Genomic DNA, 19478 nt, shown 5'->3' with positions numbered 1-19478 from the left:
AAGATGACTAATTTTTGAAATGCACACGGAAAGCTGCTGGGCAGAAAGGTGGCGACCCGAGCATACCTACGGTGGTTTTGTCGGAGTCCTGTTCTGTTAGAGCGCATTGATTCACGCTGCATGGCTGGCGACTACTTAGGGCGTTCCTTGGGACCTCTAAGTGGCAGGTTGTCGTGTCATTTAGCACACGTGATTGACACCATCACCCTGACAGGTCTAGGCTCACCTGCAGAGGGATCTGGCACGTGAGTGGAGAGACTATCTTGATGACTTAACTGATGTGTCAGGACCTTGACTGTGTGCCAGACCCTTCCCCCGGACCATACGACTCCATCTGGGAAGCAGCAGCATGCTTCCACACCCTTCTGAGTCGGCTTACGGATGCGCTGTGACCAAGTGCTTCAGGCTTTTGCTGCCCTGGCTCCCTACCATGACCTATGAGCCAGAACAAAGCCATTTTCCTTAGGTTGATATGTTTTTGGAACGGAAACTAAGACACTGTCCGGCAACAGAGTGAGGCTTAGTGTACGGTAAGCGCTGACCGACTACTGGGGTAGGCGCACAGCTTTAAACGCCAGGGTCCAGTGTCCTTTCCACGAAATAATTCTTGATTCATTTAATTCTCAGAAAATTCTAGTCTCTTGCCACCTATTCCAGAAGCTTTCGGTAGAGGGCGGCTGAAGGCTCTTGGCGAAAAGCAGGCGCCATTGGATCCCCGGTGGCCACCGCAGCGACGGTGCCTCTCCAAAGCCAGAGCTTGAGGAGGGCGGAGCCGGAGGCAGCGAGGCCCGAGCCCAGGAGCACCGCGTGGGAGGATCGCGCAGGGCCGGGCGAGGGTGCAGGCGGTGCACCGGCCGTGCGGGACGCGGTGCTGCCGGTTGCAAGGCTGCGTAGAGCCCTGGCGGGTGCGCGAGGCAGCGAGGGGCAGAGCGGGGCGCAGGGCGGTGCACTGGGCGGTGCACGGGAGGTGCAGGGCTCTGGGCATTGCACGGGGGGTGCAGGGCTGGGGGCGGTGCATAGGGGCGGTGCGGGGCGCAGGGCAGCTGACGGCGTCACCGGGCGGGAGCAGCGCGCGCTCCGCCTCGCCAGCCACCGCATCGCCGCGCTCAGCGGGTCCGGAGCAGCGCCTGGAGACGTGCCGCGCGGAGCCGGCTCTCCCCAGGTAAGCAGCCGCGGCCCTCGGCTGGAGCTGGGTGCAGCTCGCGCGTGCCCGGCGCTTTGGGCAGGTACCGGGAGCCGGGTTACTCTCTGAGTGTGAACATCAGTACGCATCCCAGACTAGGAAAGGGGGACCAGCTAGCTTCCTCCTGCATCCTTCCAGGAGGGAGGTTGAGCACGAAGCCTTAGCTCAGTTGGGAGAACGTTAGACTGAGCATCTAACATTGCTTGGAAAGAGCAAGATGAGGGATCCCGTCCTAACAGGAGTTGCGGTTGGGAAAATTCTTAGACTGCAGGTGTTGTCATGAATGCGGAAGCCGATTCCATGGATTTAGGAAAAGTCTCAGAAAGAGGTACAGCGAGAGAAAGAAACGTTCAGAGCCCGGGAGAGACCGCCGGGGGCTGGTCACGCTCGGACCCGGCCTCTAGACTTAACATTCTGGAAAGAGACCCGCCTTAACGTCTCCATTTTAAAGAGCAGGCTTGGGGTATCCGCGGGACTCCCCTTCTCCCGGGGGCGGGGGCTGGGAGCCCCAAGCAGGATCCGCATCTCGTCCTAGGTGCAGGATCGTGGGTCTCCATCAGAGGACAATGACGGCTGTCTGCCCGAGGGTTGGACATCTCCACCCAGTTTTGCGGTTTCAGCCCCAGTTCGGGTTCTTTGGGGTTGGGGCAGTCTTTGGAACTGGACGCCCCGCGCCTCGGTTGTCCCATGCCTTCAGAGGTGGATCACAGTGTAGCGGGGGTGCAGGAATTTCTGCCCAGCTGGCCTTGCTTAGGGCTTTCTTTCCAGTCTGGTCCCTTTTACCTTTAAATCGGCCCCGTGCATGCTCATTTATCCCAGCAGAAGTTTTGTGGTTTGCTTAAAAAAAAAAAAAAGATATTATGTGCTCTTTCCCACTGGCATTTGGATTCGAGGTGGTGGAGTGGGCGGGAGAGAAAAGAGGAGAATAAAATTAGAATAAATTTAACAGATTTGCATGGGAATCATACTATTTTTTTTTTTATTGTTGCCTGAAATTGCAAACTGTCCAGTTTTAGCTGTGTCAGCCTTTCCTAATGGAGAGGCCCCTGTGCTGGGGCACAAGAAGACAGAGCACCCCACAGTTCTCACCCCCGCACCAGGGAAACAGAAGATGGCATGGGAAAGAGGCACATTTGACTGAGGACGTTACATTTAGTGCTGGTGGCTGTCCCCTGGAGCACACGGGCAGGAGTGGATGGGGCCAGGGCTAGCACTGATTCTGCAGTCAGCCACGGAATCCTTGCTCACCGCTCAGTTCTCTTGTGTTGGGAACCCACGTACAGCTACAGCGTATAGAGAAAGCTCTAGAAGTCATTCTCCTAAGTGCTTTAGCCGGGATGCTGCTGAGGCTTCAGACACACAGGCTGAAAGGCAAGCTGGGCAAGGGGGAGACTCCAGCCGCTGGTTAGCAACCAGCCTGTCAACAAAAATATTTCATCCTGAGAAGGGCAGCTGGAGACCTTGCTGCCAGCTTCACATCTGTATTCCATTCTCTGCAGCGCCCGCAAGCCTATAGTTCACTAGAAACGGCTTATTCTAGCACCACCAAAATCTCTGAAAAAATAATGGGGCTTGTTTTATGAAGAGAGAAATTGTACCTCTTGTAGTCAAAAACATATTGTTTATTCTTAACGTCCAAGGGAGGTTAAACCAGTTGATGGCCTTAGATTAAAATTCATCATGTGTCCAAGATGAATGCAGCACGCTTTTTGCATCAGGGAGTTTCTCCTGGACAGAGAGAGAGTTGTTGTCACAGGTGTGCTGAAATCACTCAGCATTGACTTTTCAATACAGATAACCAGTATCCCGTCCTTCCTCTCACAGAGGCTCCAAACTGCCTATTGATCACCTGTGCTGCCAGGAGCACAGTGGCCATGGACAGATGTCTTTTCAGGGCTAAACTGATTTCTATGACATTAATTGATTTTGGTAATGATTTTTCCAGGAAACAGCTGATCTATCAAAAATAAAGATGATGGTTCTCATGTTATCAAAATTACCGATATTCTGTGTATGTGCGCACACGCAAGTCCATGTGGGTGCATGGCACACGTGTACATGCCTGTTCATTCATTAATATGGAGACCAGGAATCACTGTCAAGGGTCTCTCTTCTTTGGTGGCACTCTTGCCTAATCTGGAGCTCACTGATTTGAGTAAGTTGCTGGCCAATGAGCTCCAGGGGCCCTCCCGACTCTGTGTGCTCAGCTTACAGACAGGACCTGCTGTGCCTGGCTTTTGTATGTGGGTGTCATGGGTATGAACTCAGGCTTTCCTTCTTTGGCAAGTGCTGTACGCACTGAGCCATCTCTTCAGCCCTGCTGCTCTTTTAAAAGTTAAGTTTCCTAATGCCTGAATACATAATTAGGCAAGAGCATGACGTTATCCAACTTCTCTCAAATAATGGTTCAGTCTCTCATTACTTGACAGGCAAGTGTCTCTTCCTTGACCTGGTGAGAAGTGTTTGAAGTGATGGGTGCAGACGTCCTCTGTCTTTTCTTTGCTGTTGCTTCTGGCAAGTTCTGAAAACGGTTTTCTTACATTCTTCTCCCTGGGGTAGCAAACTGGCAGTGCTGCCCAGGAATGGGAGTGCTACATGCACAGTTCAGACTGCACTAGCAATCACATCAAAAGAGTAAAGCAGTAAATGAGATCAGTGTTAGTATTTACAAATTTACTATTTCACACACTACAAATAACCACTTAAGGGTATAGTCAGTATAAACATTAGTACTTTTTCCCTTTTTCTTTCACTATGCTAAATCTTAGACCCATAAGACATTGCAATACAGACCAGGTGCTCTGTGTGCCCAGTGGCTATTCCACTCTAAAAGGGGCCCATGCAATGGCCTGGTGGTAAGATGCCTGCCACCGAGCCTATCGACCTGAGGTCAACCCTGGGCTATCCCTGGTGGAAGGAGAGAACCAATTCCTGCAGATTGTCTTCTGACCTCCCAACATTCGCCTTCATACATTTCCCCATGCACGCAAAATAAAGAAATAAAATGTAATATAAATATAAAATAATAATAAAAGTTAAAATGTCAGGGTCAATTTAAGATCATTACAAGTGAATAGACAATTGAGTCACACTGATATAAAACCTGCCTCTTCCTTCTTTGCAGAAAACAGAGCCTCTTTATTTCCCTTCACATGTGCACATGCACATGTGTGAATATGTGTGTGTGTGTGCATATGTGTGCGTGTGCATGTGGGTACATGTGTATGTGGAGGCCAGAGGGCCATGCCAGGAGTTCTTGTTTGGGGGACAGCGTGTCTTGCTGAGCCTGGAGAACTGGCTGTCTAGACTAGCTGGCCACTAAGGCCCAAGGCCCCAGCTGTGCCCACTTCAGCATCGGGCTTACAAATGTGCGCCATGTTCTGGCATTTTATGAGTGCTGGGCATCAGACTCGGGCCCTGTTTGCACAGCAGCCCTATACTCACTAGGCTGTCTGCCCGGACCTCGTATTTACTTCTCTGCCAGTAAATGAAGAGGACCAGCTCCAATGATTGCTGTGGTTCTGTGAGAATTAGCTGTCTGTGTCTAGTCTTCCTGGAGACCAGAGGTCTGTTGTTGCTGGAGGCAGGGCCAGGCACTAACTTCTGTCCCATGGAGTCCTGGCCTGGATTTGCCTCAGTCAAATGTCACATTTAAGTCCCTTTACTGGAAAAAGTGCCAGCAGAGCCACTACTGAGCAGAGGGACATGGGGCAGGTGACTCGCCGTGTGGCTAGATGTGGAAGCTCTGATCTTGGGGTACTCTGCCATCAGCATGAGTGTTATCAGCGTTTCAATCTGCTTGTTTTATGTCACTAAATAAGGTTTGTGTGAAATGTCACTCTCTGCACTTGACTCAGGCAACCTGCCTGGAATGGAAGGGTGGCTCTTCAGGTCGCTTGGGGCTGGGGAGGAGCCTGTGGATGCCCTGGGGCTCTCTGGCTCAGAATTCATCATGGGCAACTTTGAAAGAGAGCAGCATTTTGTGTCAAAGAATTTTGGGCAATTTTCCCAAGGCTAGTTAATGCCTAGAGAAAAAAGGGGGGGCAGGAACTCTCTCCATTGGGGCTTTACACAGTGCACACCCCCCACACCTGTACACCCACACACATCCACTCACACACCCACATACCCAAACATACTCAGCCCTACGACTCCACACCCCCACAAACTCATATAGCCATATTTCCACACACCATGACCCCCACACATACACACACGTATATAACCTGCATATACCCATACTCTTGACTACTCACACATCCACACCTCAATACCCACCCACATATCCACACACCTACACATCTGCACACACTCATCCATCCACATGTCCACTTACCCCATACACACACACACACACAACCAACCACACATCCAGACACCTACACATCCACATTTTCACTCACAGGCACACCCACATATCAACCTCCCCCAACATACACACATACATGCACACATACCAGAAGTTCTACATACACGCACACTCATACATTCAACATATCCACACATCTGCATACACATACCCACACACACACACACAACACACACACTTAAAAGGTACATACCACACTTCTTTCTTTAATGCCTCCAATCGAGTAAGGTTCAGACATGATTAAAGCTCTAAGAATCCTTTGGGGAGGGAGGAGCCTCCTGCCTGTTATTTTTAATTTCCAGGTTTTTGTATGTGTCTTGTTACGGGTTCAGGAGTAGCCGCTCACTGACCACTCAGACACCAGACTGAGCTCAACAGATGTTTAGTGAATGCTAAACAGGAACTGACCAGTCAGGGCCACAATCTGGACTCCGGAGTCAGACTATGACTTTGATCTGCTCCTAAGGCAGGTTTTTTTTTTTTTATACAAACAAATAAAGAAACAAAATAACCAGGTAACAACTAGATAACAAAACTGTAACCAGGTGTAGGAAACAAACCGCAACTAAGTAACAACCAGGTAACAAATATGCAACCAAGTATCCAGGTGTAGAAAGCAACATTACATCACTTTGGCTAGACAAAGCGGTTCTAACTGACCTTCAATTTGATTGGTTCTGCAGTTGGGGTACTTTATAGAGTGTCCAGGTAACAAAGCATACAAAGTTTGAGAAATGAAACCACAGAGACATAATCAAAATGGAAACTTGAAAGCAAAATGGCTTCTGATATGCTAAAGGCTACAGCAGGTGTTAATAGAGCCTAAGAACTAAAGTAGATCTCAACAGAGGGGCTAGAGAATTTAAGCAGGTTACAACAGTGTTTGATGCAGGGTCTCTAAAAGCTTGATACTTTTGAGTTTGGGATCAGAACCCATACTCCTTCATTCAGGGCAAAGCCAGGCAGAAATCGCTCAGCTCTCTATAACATTGAAATCCAACCCTGAGAATAGTCCAGCTCAAGGCCGGACCTCCATGAACATGGATTCACCTTCTCAGAGTGACCACCTAGCCTTGGCCACCCCATGTACACTTGCCTGAGGTCAGTAGGCTACCTTCTCATCTCCTAGGAAAAAGATGGTTCCCTGGGACTGAAAGAGAGGTAGCTACAATGCTCCTCCACTGCTCAGTGGCTTGGCCAAGCACCTGGCTGCTTTGTTTTGACCTCCCTCATAGGGCCACTTTGGACTTCACTGGTGGTTGCTGGACACTAGGGTGGAAGATGGAGAGAAGCTGGTACATGTTTGCTGTTAGGAGCTAAGTGCCCTGATGGGCGATGGCTCACCAGCAGCCTCAGATAGCAATAAGCAAACAGCAGCAAGCAAGAACTGGAGACAACATCTGAGGAGAGAGACATGCTTCGCTTAATTTACACAACATCTACAAGTATCAACATGCAACATGTATGTGCGTGTGTTTGTAACTGTTATTTTTATATATAATTGAAATAAGATTTAATTACAATTTTAAAAGGATGAACTAGGGTGACAGCTTCAGAAGATGCTCGATGCACAGGTAGGAGGGTCTGTGTTTGAGCTCCAGAATGCAAGTAAAAAAGGAAAAATGCAGTGCGGTGGCATGAGCTTGCAGCCCCAGTGCTGAGGGGATGGGGCAGGTGGATGCCTGGGACTCAGTGAGCAACCATTCCAGTCTAATAGGTGGCTGCCAGGCCAAGGGGAGACCTCATGTCAAGGTAGTGGAGGGCATTTCTGAGGGTGATGTGTATCTGCCTCCATGTGCGCACAGGTTCAGCTGTGCACACACGAACTTGCATACTCACCCTCTCATGCATGCATTTAGAATTCAATTAAAAACAATGAATGGAAGGAGGATGTGTGTGCCCCACATGAACCCCACGTGACCATGGTAGTAAGGGCTGTCTGAGCGCTTGTGAGCAAAGAGGAGTGTGGAATTACTGGAGGGTGGAAATGGCTGGGTGACCTAGTTTTAAAAAGCTCCTAAATTACCTACATTATCATGATGACCAAGCAAGGTTTTGTTTGTTTGTTTTTTGTTTTTGTTTGTTTGTTTGTTTTTTGCGTTTTGATTTAGAATAGAAAGGGAATGGGGAGTTGCCTCCCTATCCTTCCATTCCTTTGAATGTTGGTTTGGATCCCTTCATATACAAGTACAGTAATTTCAGTAATTTGAGGACAGAGGAAGAAATGAATCAGGTTGCTGGAACAAATAACTAAGCAGAATGCAAATGTATATATGGGAGAGAATGCAGAATAATCTCAGAGTAGGGGGGATTTTTCTAAACTGAGGTACTAAAAAATAATTGTTAAGTTGGATTCATGCAAATTATGCACAAATACAAATGGCAACATCAAAGTGGATATTTACCTCCTCTTTCAGTTGAGTTTGATTTCTTAGCGAGGGGCTTTTCGTGGCTGAGACTCATCAGAATCCCTTGAGGGGTTTACCAGGCTCACAGCTCTAAGACTTGGAGCTGAAATATAGTTCGGTGATACAGCCCTTGGCTGACATGCATGCAAGAGGCTCTGGGTTTGATTCTCAGAACTACAAAAGAAAAATAAAGAGACAGACAGGCAGGCAGACAGACGGACAGACAAAAACGCCGAACTGCTGATTCAGGGGGTCTGTTTCAAGATCTGGATGCTGGTGACGCCGCTTGGCCCTGAGGAGTTTGAGAGGAGCTCATCGTGTAGACCAGGCTGGCCTCAAACTCCCAGAGACCCACTTCAAAACACAAAAGATAATACAATATTCTCCTGGAGAATATGTAAACAGAGGGCAAGGATCTACAGCATCCAGAGATACAAACCCAGCTGCTTCTAATGTGTGGAAAGGGCCAGAAGCTGACGTCTTCGGCCATCACAAAGGAACAAATGATCCAATAACATGCTGTCTCAGGCAAGCTTGAGGAATAAACCCTCACACCCATGGAGTGTGAGGTGGACAGAAACTGGTGGTGACTATGAATCAGAAAGCACAAATGTACTGAGATTAAGATGGATTATCACAACCCCCTTGGCCAACATCTCTCTCCAAAAAGATTTACATCATGAGTCACAACAGTAGCAAAATGGCAGCTATGAAGTAGCAATGCCGATAAGTTAGGTTTGGGGTCCACACAGCATGAGGAGCTGTGTTAAAGTGCGGCAGTGTTCGGAAGGTCGAGGACCACTGAACATGTTCCTTAACCTAGCGGTCCAGTGCACAAGGGATTTTCCTCTACAGACAGGATTTTTAAGATGAGATATTTATACAAAAAGGGTCCTGACTGAGTAAAAGACTCCACCATGGACTTGTGTGCATCTGATAGTGAGCAAACTGTCTCTCGGCAGGCCAGCACTGGACAGCTCGGGCGCTGTGTTCAGATCTGTCCTTAACTCCCACCTCTGCTTGACCTCTGCCCAGCTGCAGCCCGCTCGACTGTTACCTCACCACAGCTCTAGACTCCAGTGTCTGCCTAAGCCGTTAACCTGCATGCTGACTATTCCCCTTCCTTCCCATTCACACATTTCAGAGAGAGTGCTTCTGGCAACTGAGTCGAAACTCAGGTTAGTAAGTTGCCCTTTTGAATGAGTGTGAGGCAGTGAGCCTGCCCTGAGCATAGCTGGGGCGATGATGATGATGATGATGTGTATGTGTATGTGTGTGTGCCACAGTGACGTGTGGAGGTCAGCGGACACTTGGAGCAATTTCTCTCTTTCCTCCATGTGGGTCTTCAGTTGTGGTAGCTACTGCCTTTACCTGCTGAACCACTTGCAAGATGTGTAAAAATAAGGATGGGACCATCATCATGTTAACGTGTGATCAATCTCAGACTGTGTGTGAGCTGAGTCAAAAGCATTCAAACCAAGTACTCCCAGCTCTGACACAACCCAGATGGGTTCCCAGTAGCTGGTGGCCAGAAAGTTTAAAAGCGTGAGCTGGCTTGGCTGGAAGTGCTGTCACCAACAGCCACGTTTCTCACAGTCATTAACACAATATAGAATCAGAGCCGGGAGACAGGTGTGCCTTTTCATTGGTCTTCTGGAGAAATTAGATCGGGGACGTGGCTGTCAGAGCAGATTAGATCTTTGCTGTTTATGCTGTGTAGTGCAGACGACAGAAGACAGAAGACGAGCGTCTGCCTGGCTAACATCAACACTTTTACTGACATTTCTTGCTGAAGTATTACAAAAAAAACTTCACACACAGAGTCTGACATGTTTTCATTGTGAGGAACCCATCACAGTATAAAATCTGCCACATTGACCGTTTCCAAGCGCAGTTTGTTAGCATCAGTCCGGTCCTGTTGTTGGACAGCTGCACCCCACAGATCCTGAACAAACCTCATTTCCAGAGCCTTCTATCCTGCGACACCAAAACTCCACACCCATTCAATGACTCCACTTTCTGCAATCCAGTTCTGTGTTCTTTCTCCTCGAGTTGTATCGTCCTTCATTTCCTCACAGATGAGATCACAGATCTGTGTATGTGCTCTTTGTGTTGGTGTGTATGCAGTGCACGCGTGAATGCATGTATTGAAGACACGGGGTCTGCCACTAGTCTGGAACTCTCCAATCAGGCCAGCAAGTGCCCTGTCTCCTTCCATCTCCACCTCCCCAGTGCTGAGTTAAGTGTCAGCACACCTGGGTTTTCTTTTCTTTTTTTTTTTTAAGTGTGTCTTGGGAACTGAACCAGTGAGCCATCTCCTCAACCCCAGCATCTTTTTGCAACTTACCTTACTCGCACCACCCTCTAGATTGGTGTGCGATGCCAGAATTTTTTTCACTCCTCTGCTGAAGGACATATATTGCATCTTGTTTATCCCTTCATTTGCTAGTGGGATCTGAAAGGCTGCCACCTTCCGGCTACTGTGAATAATGGTGGCTGCAAGCATTTGGGGACCAGCAATCTATCTGGTGGCTCATGTTCTGGGAAGCGGAGATAGTGGATCCCACGGTAATTCTATATTTAGCTTTCTCCAAAGAGGCAGCACCATATTTTGGCTCGACCACCATAATGAAAATGTTTCCATTTTTCTACATTATTGCCATCACTTGTTTTTATCTTTAAGGAAAATGATGTGCATATCTGTGTGTCTGTAGGTGGGCCTGTGCATGTGAGGATGGGTGATGGGGGGGCAGGGCTGCAAGGAGATTGTGAGCTATCTAACTTGGGTGCAAACACTCTTAACTTCTGAGCCCTTTTTTGGACCTCACCATCACCACCATCACCACCACCACCACCACCACCACCACCACCACCATCATCACCATCAAGTATTTTGAGTGAGTGTAGAGCAGCCTTCACTGTGGTTTGGGTTTCTGTGTCTAATGGCTGGTGTTAGACCCTCTCCACCTGCCTTAGAGAAATGTGTGTAGACGTTCCTTGCCGGTGCTTCTGTTTGTTCATCTTTTGCTTGCTCAATTGCAGACATTCTTCTCATATTGAGGGTGCTAGATCCTTTTGAGATTGTTGGCACCTTTTCTACAGATTCCCTCTTGACTTTCTCAGTAACATCCATTGTAGGGCAAAGGTTGAATGAAACCTAACTTATCTACTTACATGGGATGGTAAGGAGTCTTGAGTGGTTCAAAATGATCTCAGAAGAGGAGAATTCACTTGGAGGACTCACACTCCCTAGTCACAAAATTATCTCAAAGTTACAGGAGTAAAAACAATGTAGCATTAGCATATGCAGAGACCTAGGTCCAGGTGGGGACCAACGGGCAGAAGTGAAAATGTAGACCTCTCTGTTTCCTCAGCCCCCAGCTGATTTATTTTTAACAAGGGCCCTGCACTGTCAATTGGAAAAGTTGGGTACAAATGAGGGCAGAACGAATGATGGGGGGACACTTGGACCTAAGGAAGATAATGAAGCCTGAAACAGCCTGTACCTTGTCTGAGAATTAGTTCATTGTGGATCAGCAATAAAAGCTAAAACCACAGAACTTAAAAGATACATGGGAAATCTCCATGACCTTGCATTTGGTGATGAATTCTCAGATACAGAACCAAACAATGCACTACAGAATAGCAGACAATTCTAAACTCCCTTTCTATCTCTTACCAACTTGGTGGATTTTATTTGGCTATCGTAGGAAGGGGTTTGACCTTGTATGCTTGGGCAGCCTTGTGCTCTCATCTCTGACAGTGAGTGAGGCCCTCAGATCAACATCACCCCATGCCTCACTGCCTTGTTCCAGATGTACAGAGCCCCATGCCCCAGGGGTCAGCATGCTGCACTGAACACTGATAGCTGGTCCTTTGACCAGGAGACAGTGTCATTATTTATGTAGTTTTCCTGTTCACTGCTCTTACCAACATGAAAGTAAAGAAACAAATAAAGACCCTCCAAATGCAGCCAGAATCTGGCCTATCTTGACAATGCCCTGAGAGCCCTCCATTGCTGTAGAGGAATATTAATTTAGAACATGACTGCTCTGGAAAGGAGATCACATCCAAAGACTTTCTAGGTCTGTGTGATCCGGCTAGACGAGACGACAAACACTCCTGTAATCTAGGAGACAGAGGCAAGCAGATCTGAGTTCAAGGCCAGCCTGATATAGAGAAAGTTTCAGGTAAAGAAAGCTTAGGTCCAGGTGTGGTGGTACATGCCTTTAATCCCAAACAATGAAGGTAAAGTTAGTTTGTAAAAAAAAAAGCACCCATGTTTGAAAGTGATGTCTAATTGGGGGGGTGGGGGGCGGGGAGTGATGAATCAGCAAAAGAGTTGACAGAATAGGAAATGCCCAATGTTCAGGAAAAGAGAGAAGAAAAGGAAACTACTTAAGGGGCAATAAAGAAAGGGAAAGAGGTAGTTTTACAGTAATAGAGACTTGCCGAGAGGGAACTCAGGTGAAGACTGAATGACCCAGAAAATAGAAAGAGCCAGCAGATTAAAGCAGATTGCTGGAGTTAGTTTGAGGCCAAGCAGAATGTTATGCCTAGATCACAAGACCCCCAAGAGACCACGAGGAACATGAGTCTGATGCAAAACACACAAGGATCTTTATTCAAGCTACAGCTTGGGTTGCAATCCCTCCTGACACAGCAGGTTGGGAGAGTGAACCGGAGGTCTGGGGAGACAGGGTTTTTAAAGGGAAAACCATATGAAGGGACTCCCAAGCCTTGGCATTACATGACTGGACAAAGGGGCAAAGGAATGCAATGCAATGTAAATAAATTGGTCAATCAAATCTGGTCAAACCACAGAGAAAAACAGTCCAAAAGGGGTATCTTGACCTGGGAGAAACTCACGTTTTCCTTGACCATCCCTGTCATTATCAGTTAGCCTCAGTTGCTGTGTCTAGCTGTAAGCTGCTGAGGACATTCTGCAGCCTTTCCTGGAACTCAAGAGTGGGGCCAAGTCACTAAGGACAGTCAAGTTAAGATGGAGTCTGAGAAACAAAATGGAGTTAGCCTTATTACTTTTAACCTCTTCATTCCCTGCTCGTCTAGTAATTACAGAGGCCAGTCTTGGGCTCCCCAGAGATCTGATAATTGGGTATTAAGTTGTTGATATTGGGACCTCATTACTGAATAGTTAACTGAACAGTTCCCAACCTTTGCTTCATATACTGTAATAACTTATTGAGAATGCAGGGGCCAAAAGTTAAAAGCAATAGTAAAATAAGAAGGGTGGATATAAGGGAAGTAAGCCACGGAAGACTATTATACCAGGATTTAATCCATCCTCTGGAATCCTCTCCTTCCAGGGTCTCTCCAGGCTTTTTGTTATTTTTGCTAAGGATTTCCTAATCACTCCTGAGTGGTTTACATAAGAACAACATTTCTCTCTAAAGGCTGCACACAGCACGCCCTGCTGTAAAGACAACAGATCCAAGCCCCTTCTGTTCTGCTACTCCTGCCAGGGAATCAACACTCTTTTCTAAATGGGTGATTGAGTTCTCAAGGCATTGGATATTTTTATCAGTCTCTGCCTTTAAGCTGTTATAATTCTGGCCTTGTACGCCCAGCACTGCAATACCAGTTCCTGCTCCAGCTAAACAGGTCCCCAAGGTAGTGGCTAATGTCAGGGAGCCCCTTTTGACTTAGCATTTCAGCCTGTTAGGTAGGATAACAGCCGATGAATTTCTCTTCTTCTGTAGCTTCTTCCGGGTGACATGGGGTGGAGATATCAGGGACCCAGGAAGGCTGAAAGGCTAGTCAAAAGCTAGGCAACAGGGTACCCTCTATTTAGTCATCTGGTTGAAGAGACATAGAGCCACCACATTGGCTGGACATAGAGACACCACATCAGCTTTCAGCAAGTCCAGATTTCAGCTTGCAGTCCACAGCTTATCCCTGGATAGAGTTGTCAGCCAGGTGAAAATCTGCTGAGACAAATTCAGACTAGCGACAGAAGTTAAAATTTATCTAGTAACTGGGGAAAGTGAAGAATCCCAAGACCAAGGGGAAAATTCATCTGGGGTCCATTTGGACTGTGGCAGATCCAGGTCTTCTGACGTTTTTGATTTCCTGAAACTCATGAATTTTAGTTTACAAAAGGAAGTATATTAGTATCACCATTGTATTGAGATCCATACGTTAGAAAAAGCAGGTAACAGGTGTCTACAAGACAGCAGAAGTAGAATCATGCCAGTAAGATCTAGTAAAAGCTATGGCTTTTGGGTCAGATCTATATATCTAATATATATATATTATAAATATATATATATATATTAGACAGAGATGTTTTTAACATAATTAGAAGCTCCTTTAAGTCTATCTCCAGAAGACAACCAAAGTGGAATTAAAATCTTGAGCTTGTGACTAGATAATAAGATGTCAGTGCTCTATCAGCTTATCAGGACTCTACTGATCAATAGCATAGAAGGGGAAGAGATCTAAAGTATCTCCCATTTTTAATATGTTTTAAATTATTTTAGATAATTATAATTTATTGTCATATATCTTAAAAAATCTATTTAGACCCTCCAATCTTCCTTTCATTTTTCAACTTTTAAACATTTTTCTAGACCCACAATTTTTTTATAGTCTCATAATTTAAACTTTCATATCCTCAGTCCTCACATAAATTTTGTGTCTTTCTATCCAGTTATTCACCATAAGACAAAGGCAATTAACATGAAGCCTGTGAGCAAGGCAAACCTCTTTACCTTTCTAAATAGGAGATCTAGTACCTAGTATTTCTAACTAGCTAATAAATTGACCAATGAACTGACAGTGGATCTAACTGTCTGCTCTTTCGCTGTAAAGCTACCATTAGCTTAGCTTAACCATCAGTGTGATCAGAGTCCTGAGAAGGATAAAGTATAAGCTAAATAAGTGTACCAATCAAAATGACAGAGATAACTAGTCAGTCCATCACCTAGGCAGCTGTCCCTGGCTCCGGTGATCTCATAGCATCATCAGTAGAGGCAGTCTGGTCATCAGCCACAGAAGATGAGAGATTGTTTCTGTGAAAAAGAAGAACATGAGAGACTGATCTCACCTCGCCTTCAGTAATGTGAAACAATGACTCTCCAGGTGTCTGCAGCTTAGGCTGGGCCCTAGCGGTGGGCCAGCTGGGGCAGTCTTGCCCAGTGATTAGCATACCATAATCCAGAGTTGGAGTCATCTATCATTGTGCCCATATCTTCTCAAAGACTTGAGGAGCTACTGCCAGAATTTTGGGACTCTCTGTCATAATAAGCTTACACATGTTAAAATGTCATATTCCACAGATCTCTGACAAGCTTGAGGGCCAGCATATGAGTTACTTTTTGTCTATCCTTAGATAACTGTTTTTGAACCATATCTATTTCAAGTAGCTCTACATAGGCAAACTTTGTAGTTACTCATTCTAGGCCTAACCTTAAAAACAAACAAGAGACTGACTAACACTCCATAAGCAAACATTTTGCATTGAAGAATCACCAGACTTTTAAATTTAGAAAACCAACCAGAATCAATCTAATATGGTCAAATTTCAACATACTTTACAGTGTCCTTTCAAAGCATATTTGCAAGTATGAAAAAGCAAAGCAAATACAGTTCATATGCCCTCTGGCTTTTTATACATACCCTGTCCTTCCATAACATTCTATACAACTTCAGGTTAGGCTTTTAGAAAAGCTAGTCTTTCCTTTCCTTTCCTTTCCTTTCCTTTCCTTTCCTTTCCTTTCCTTTCCTTTCCTTTCCTTTCCTTTCCTTTCCTTTCCTTTCCTTTCCTTTCCTTTATTACTCCAGTCTCTTGTTTTCTCACTTGCTCTTCAGACAACATGAAAACTTCCATCAAAATCCTTCTCATCATTTCTTTACTAACTCATTCTACAGGTTTTTACCATCCTGACATGATATACTGTAAAAACTACAGTTTTCTTAATTTGGCTCAAACAGTATGGCTTGGTTTCATTTGGTAAAATTAATAAAATAAATACCAGGGTCTTTTGACCTCCCCCAAAGGGTTAAGAAACTGTTCCAAGTTCTTTGTTAGACTGACCAAGGTCATTATTTTAAAATGCTTGATAAACTTTAAAATCTTTTATAGCCTTAAACATTTAAACATTCTTCAAAACCTGTTTTGCAGCATTAAATAAAGTACCTTTTTAAGAGTGAAGTCATAGAGCATAACGATAGTTTCTAGAAGTCAATACCAAATTTTATCTTTGTAAACACTTCAATGCCTCTAAAATCAATACCAAGTGTATTATTTTCATGTTATAAACTTTGGCTGCCAGCAAGAAAAGTTATATACAAACACACAGAGGTGCAGATCTAATATCTCATATAAAGAGTTTCAAATGTTATTTTTTATAAACCTGGTTTTTAACACAGAACGAAAATTATGTAAAATCTTATCCCAACTTATATTACCTTTGGAGACTTGTTTTTCAGTGGTCTCATGCCATTTGCTGTTCAGAATGGCTCCAACCCTAAATTACAAGTTTAAATTAACTTTTTGTTAGAGATTTTTAATATACCCAAACACCAATAATCTGTAACAAAGACATACAAAACATAGTAAACTTATATATTAAAAACAGACAGACAAAACTTATTTTTATTTCTTTTAGCTGTAATTTCAAGGGAGGAACATCTTGCTACCTATTGAATGCAATTCTTATGACCACAGAGGCTTGTAGTTTTCTTACCTGAGAAGCTGCTGTGGCCCCATTAAGAGTTGCCTACCTGAACTGAAGCCCCTCTGCAGGGCAGGCTGCATTCTCAAGAAACCCTACTCTGGAAAGACCTCTCCTCCAGAGACCCGAGCAGTGGCAGAGACCAGAGCATTGGCAGAAACCTGCCAGAACAGGGCCTCCCAGAAATGGGCAAGAGTTAAGTCTAGGGAGTTAAGCAGTCAGTCCGATAGTGTCTGTCACAGTCTAATACAAACAAAGATACACAAACACAAGGAACAAAATAGAAAGACAAATACAAACAAAGTAGCCACTGCACAGCTAGAAACAGAAGTAGATCCAAAATCTTGGTTTCTCCAGCTGTGGAATCCAAAAGCAGCATAGAGAGGAGAGTCGCTGATGGTGAGGCTCTTCGTCCTCGACCAAAAATCTCTCCAACTGGTAGGTGGGCTCTCCTTCAACCACCCCTTGGCTAGGGACAGGGACATCTCCCTGACCCCTGTGGCTGTGACTCTAGCATGTCCACTCCTATCCACATCTTGTCACTTGTACAGAAGCCTCGAGGCTTTTCAGAACCAAGAGTAAACACAAATACAGCCACTTCACAGAGGCACTTACTGGCTGGCACAAACCCCTCCAGGTCAGGGTCCTGGAGCTCTGGGGATCTCACTAGGGCCTCCAAATGTTATGCCAAGATCACAGGACCCCCAAGAGACCGCCAGAAACATGTGTCCAATGCAAAACACACAAGAGTCTTTTTTCAAGCTAAAGCTTGGGTCACAAACCTCCTGACACAGCAGGTTGGGAGAGTGACCCTGAGGCCTGGTGAGATAGGGTTTTTGATGATTGGACAAAGGGGCAAAGGAATGCAATGCACTGTAAATAAATTGGTCAATTGCATCTGGTCAAATCACAGAGAAAAACAGTCCAAAAGGGGTATCTTGACCTGGGAGAAACTCATGTTTTCCTTGACCATCCCTGTCATTATTGGCTAGCCTCAGTTGCTGTGTCTAGCTGCAAGCTGCTGAGAACATTCTGCGGCCTTTCCTGAAACTCAAGGGTGGGGGCCAAGTTACTCTAAAGACAGTCAAGTTAAGATGGAGTCTGAGAAACAAAATGGAGTTAGCCCTGTTACTTTTAACCTCTTCGGAGCAATTCAGGAGCTGAGAGAGAAGCCAACTTGAATAAGTCAGCTGGGAGAGGAGTTTGAGTGAGAACAGCTGAGTTGAACCAGCCAGCCCAGAGCCCATAAAGAACAAGAAAGAGTGAGTTTATTCAGCAGCAAATCTCAGAGGCTGAAAACATTCTAGGCCGAGGTTAGATTATGGAGGCTAGAAGCTTCCAGGACTAGGCCTCTGTAAGCAGCAAGAGGCAGTAAGCCTCCCAGACAACAATTGAACCATGTGAATAAAAGGTACTTTTATGCATTGGCTCCTGACATCCTGCTTTCCCCAAAGGCAAATGCTTTAGGAGCTTGGGCCAAGCTTAAGTTGTGAGTTTATTTGCCTCACAAAACCAATTCCTCCCACTTCCTCCATTCCTAGTGACCTATTCTCTCTGCTTGTTTCACTCAGGCAGATACTGTGCACGTCATGAGGAGCACCTCACACCTTTCTGCTGGTCTGCCATAGCATTTCCAGTCAGGTGTCTCCACCCCACAGAAAACAACCGAAAGGGCTTTGCACTTTGGAGAAAGACAAGGCTTGGATGGTTGACTCTTTGACGACCGGGGAAACATTTCCCACCATCAAATAAATGTATTAGATGCTCTAGCAAACTAGAAAGGTACCTGAAACATAAAACAATCCATTACTTGCATGAAGAGTCTAAAAAACTATGGATGTATACCTTGGGGTTGGATGGGTGTGGTGGCCCACCTTTCTGGGATTACCTGCTAATAGTCTTAGCATTTGAAAGTCTGAGGCAGGGAGATCATGAGTATGAGTCCAGCCTGGGCTCCACAAAATTTTCTTTGTCCATATCCATATCATAATCTAACATACTGTGGCTTACCCAGAAAATTGGTATATGTGTTTTTACATTTCTTGTAAAACCACCCTTTTCTGAATGGTAGTATCAGTTACAGACAGTCTCTGTCCATTTGCCTTCTATGGATAGTCGAGGTGTGCTCCCAAGTGTGGGAAACATTTACAGGGAACAATGAGCTTGGCTTGGGATACCTTTAGTCCTGGTATTCAGGGGGCAGAGGCAAGTGGATTTGAAGCTGTGCATTTGAAGCTAGCCTGGTCTACACAGTGTTCCAGGCCCACCAACACTATATAGGGAGACCCTGCCACGGAAAACAAAATAAGAATGGGAATAATGGTTTGGTGTTACAATGGGGGACAAGTTCTATGGTAGAACAAGGTGACTACTTCTCAGGGATGGTGTTTGTGTCCTGCAGGAGACATGACAACCTCTGAGCTCAGGATGTGGGTGTTGTCTGCAGGGAGAGAAACCGAGTTATTGGGTGTTTTCAAATGGTGCCCATAAAGAGCAGAATTCCTCTGCTCTTTCATTTATCTTTAGTTTCAACTCATCCTTGATATTCTTGTGTCCCAGAAGACACCCTTCCCCATAATACAGCATCGCAGGTTACTCAGGCCCCAATTCTAAAATGGAGAGTGTTTGGCTGGGACTTCCACATACCTCCCTATAGACTTTAAGCTCTATGCTCAATAGGATGTCAACTATAGATAAATTATTGCTAAATCGTGTTGCTTATGGAAGAATGACAAATAAATGAGCGTGCACGTGATACATGTTAAACATAGACAACCACTTTCCTGACATCTTTGGACTAGGGTAGGTTGAATCCAGGGATG

At 45.5% G+C, this 19478-nt stretch overlaps 1 protein-coding gene across 1 annotated transcript in view; it reads left to right on the top strand.

Moving 5' to 3' along the window:
- Positions 1-697: 697 nt before the first annotated feature.
- The window catches only part of Diras2 (DIRAS family GTPase 2), a 28225-nt gene continuing 9444 nt past the window's right edge, over positions 698-19478 (top strand). Inside the window, exon 1 of the mRNA XM_021643583.2 lies at positions 698-1162. The gene's annotated coding sequence lies outside the window, so the exon portion shown is untranslated. The remainder of the gene's footprint in view (positions 1163-19478) is intronic.

This window comes from Meriones unguiculatus, chromosome 19 (genome assembly GCF_030254825.1).
Source record: "Meriones unguiculatus strain TT.TT164.6M chromosome 19, Bangor_MerUng_6.1, whole genome shotgun sequence".
In the NCBI taxonomy this organism is placed as follows: Eukaryota; Metazoa; Chordata; class Mammalia; order Rodentia; family Muridae; genus Meriones; species Meriones unguiculatus.
Note: the sequence above shows the minus strand (reverse complement) of the source record. Positions and strands in the feature narration are given on the sequence as shown.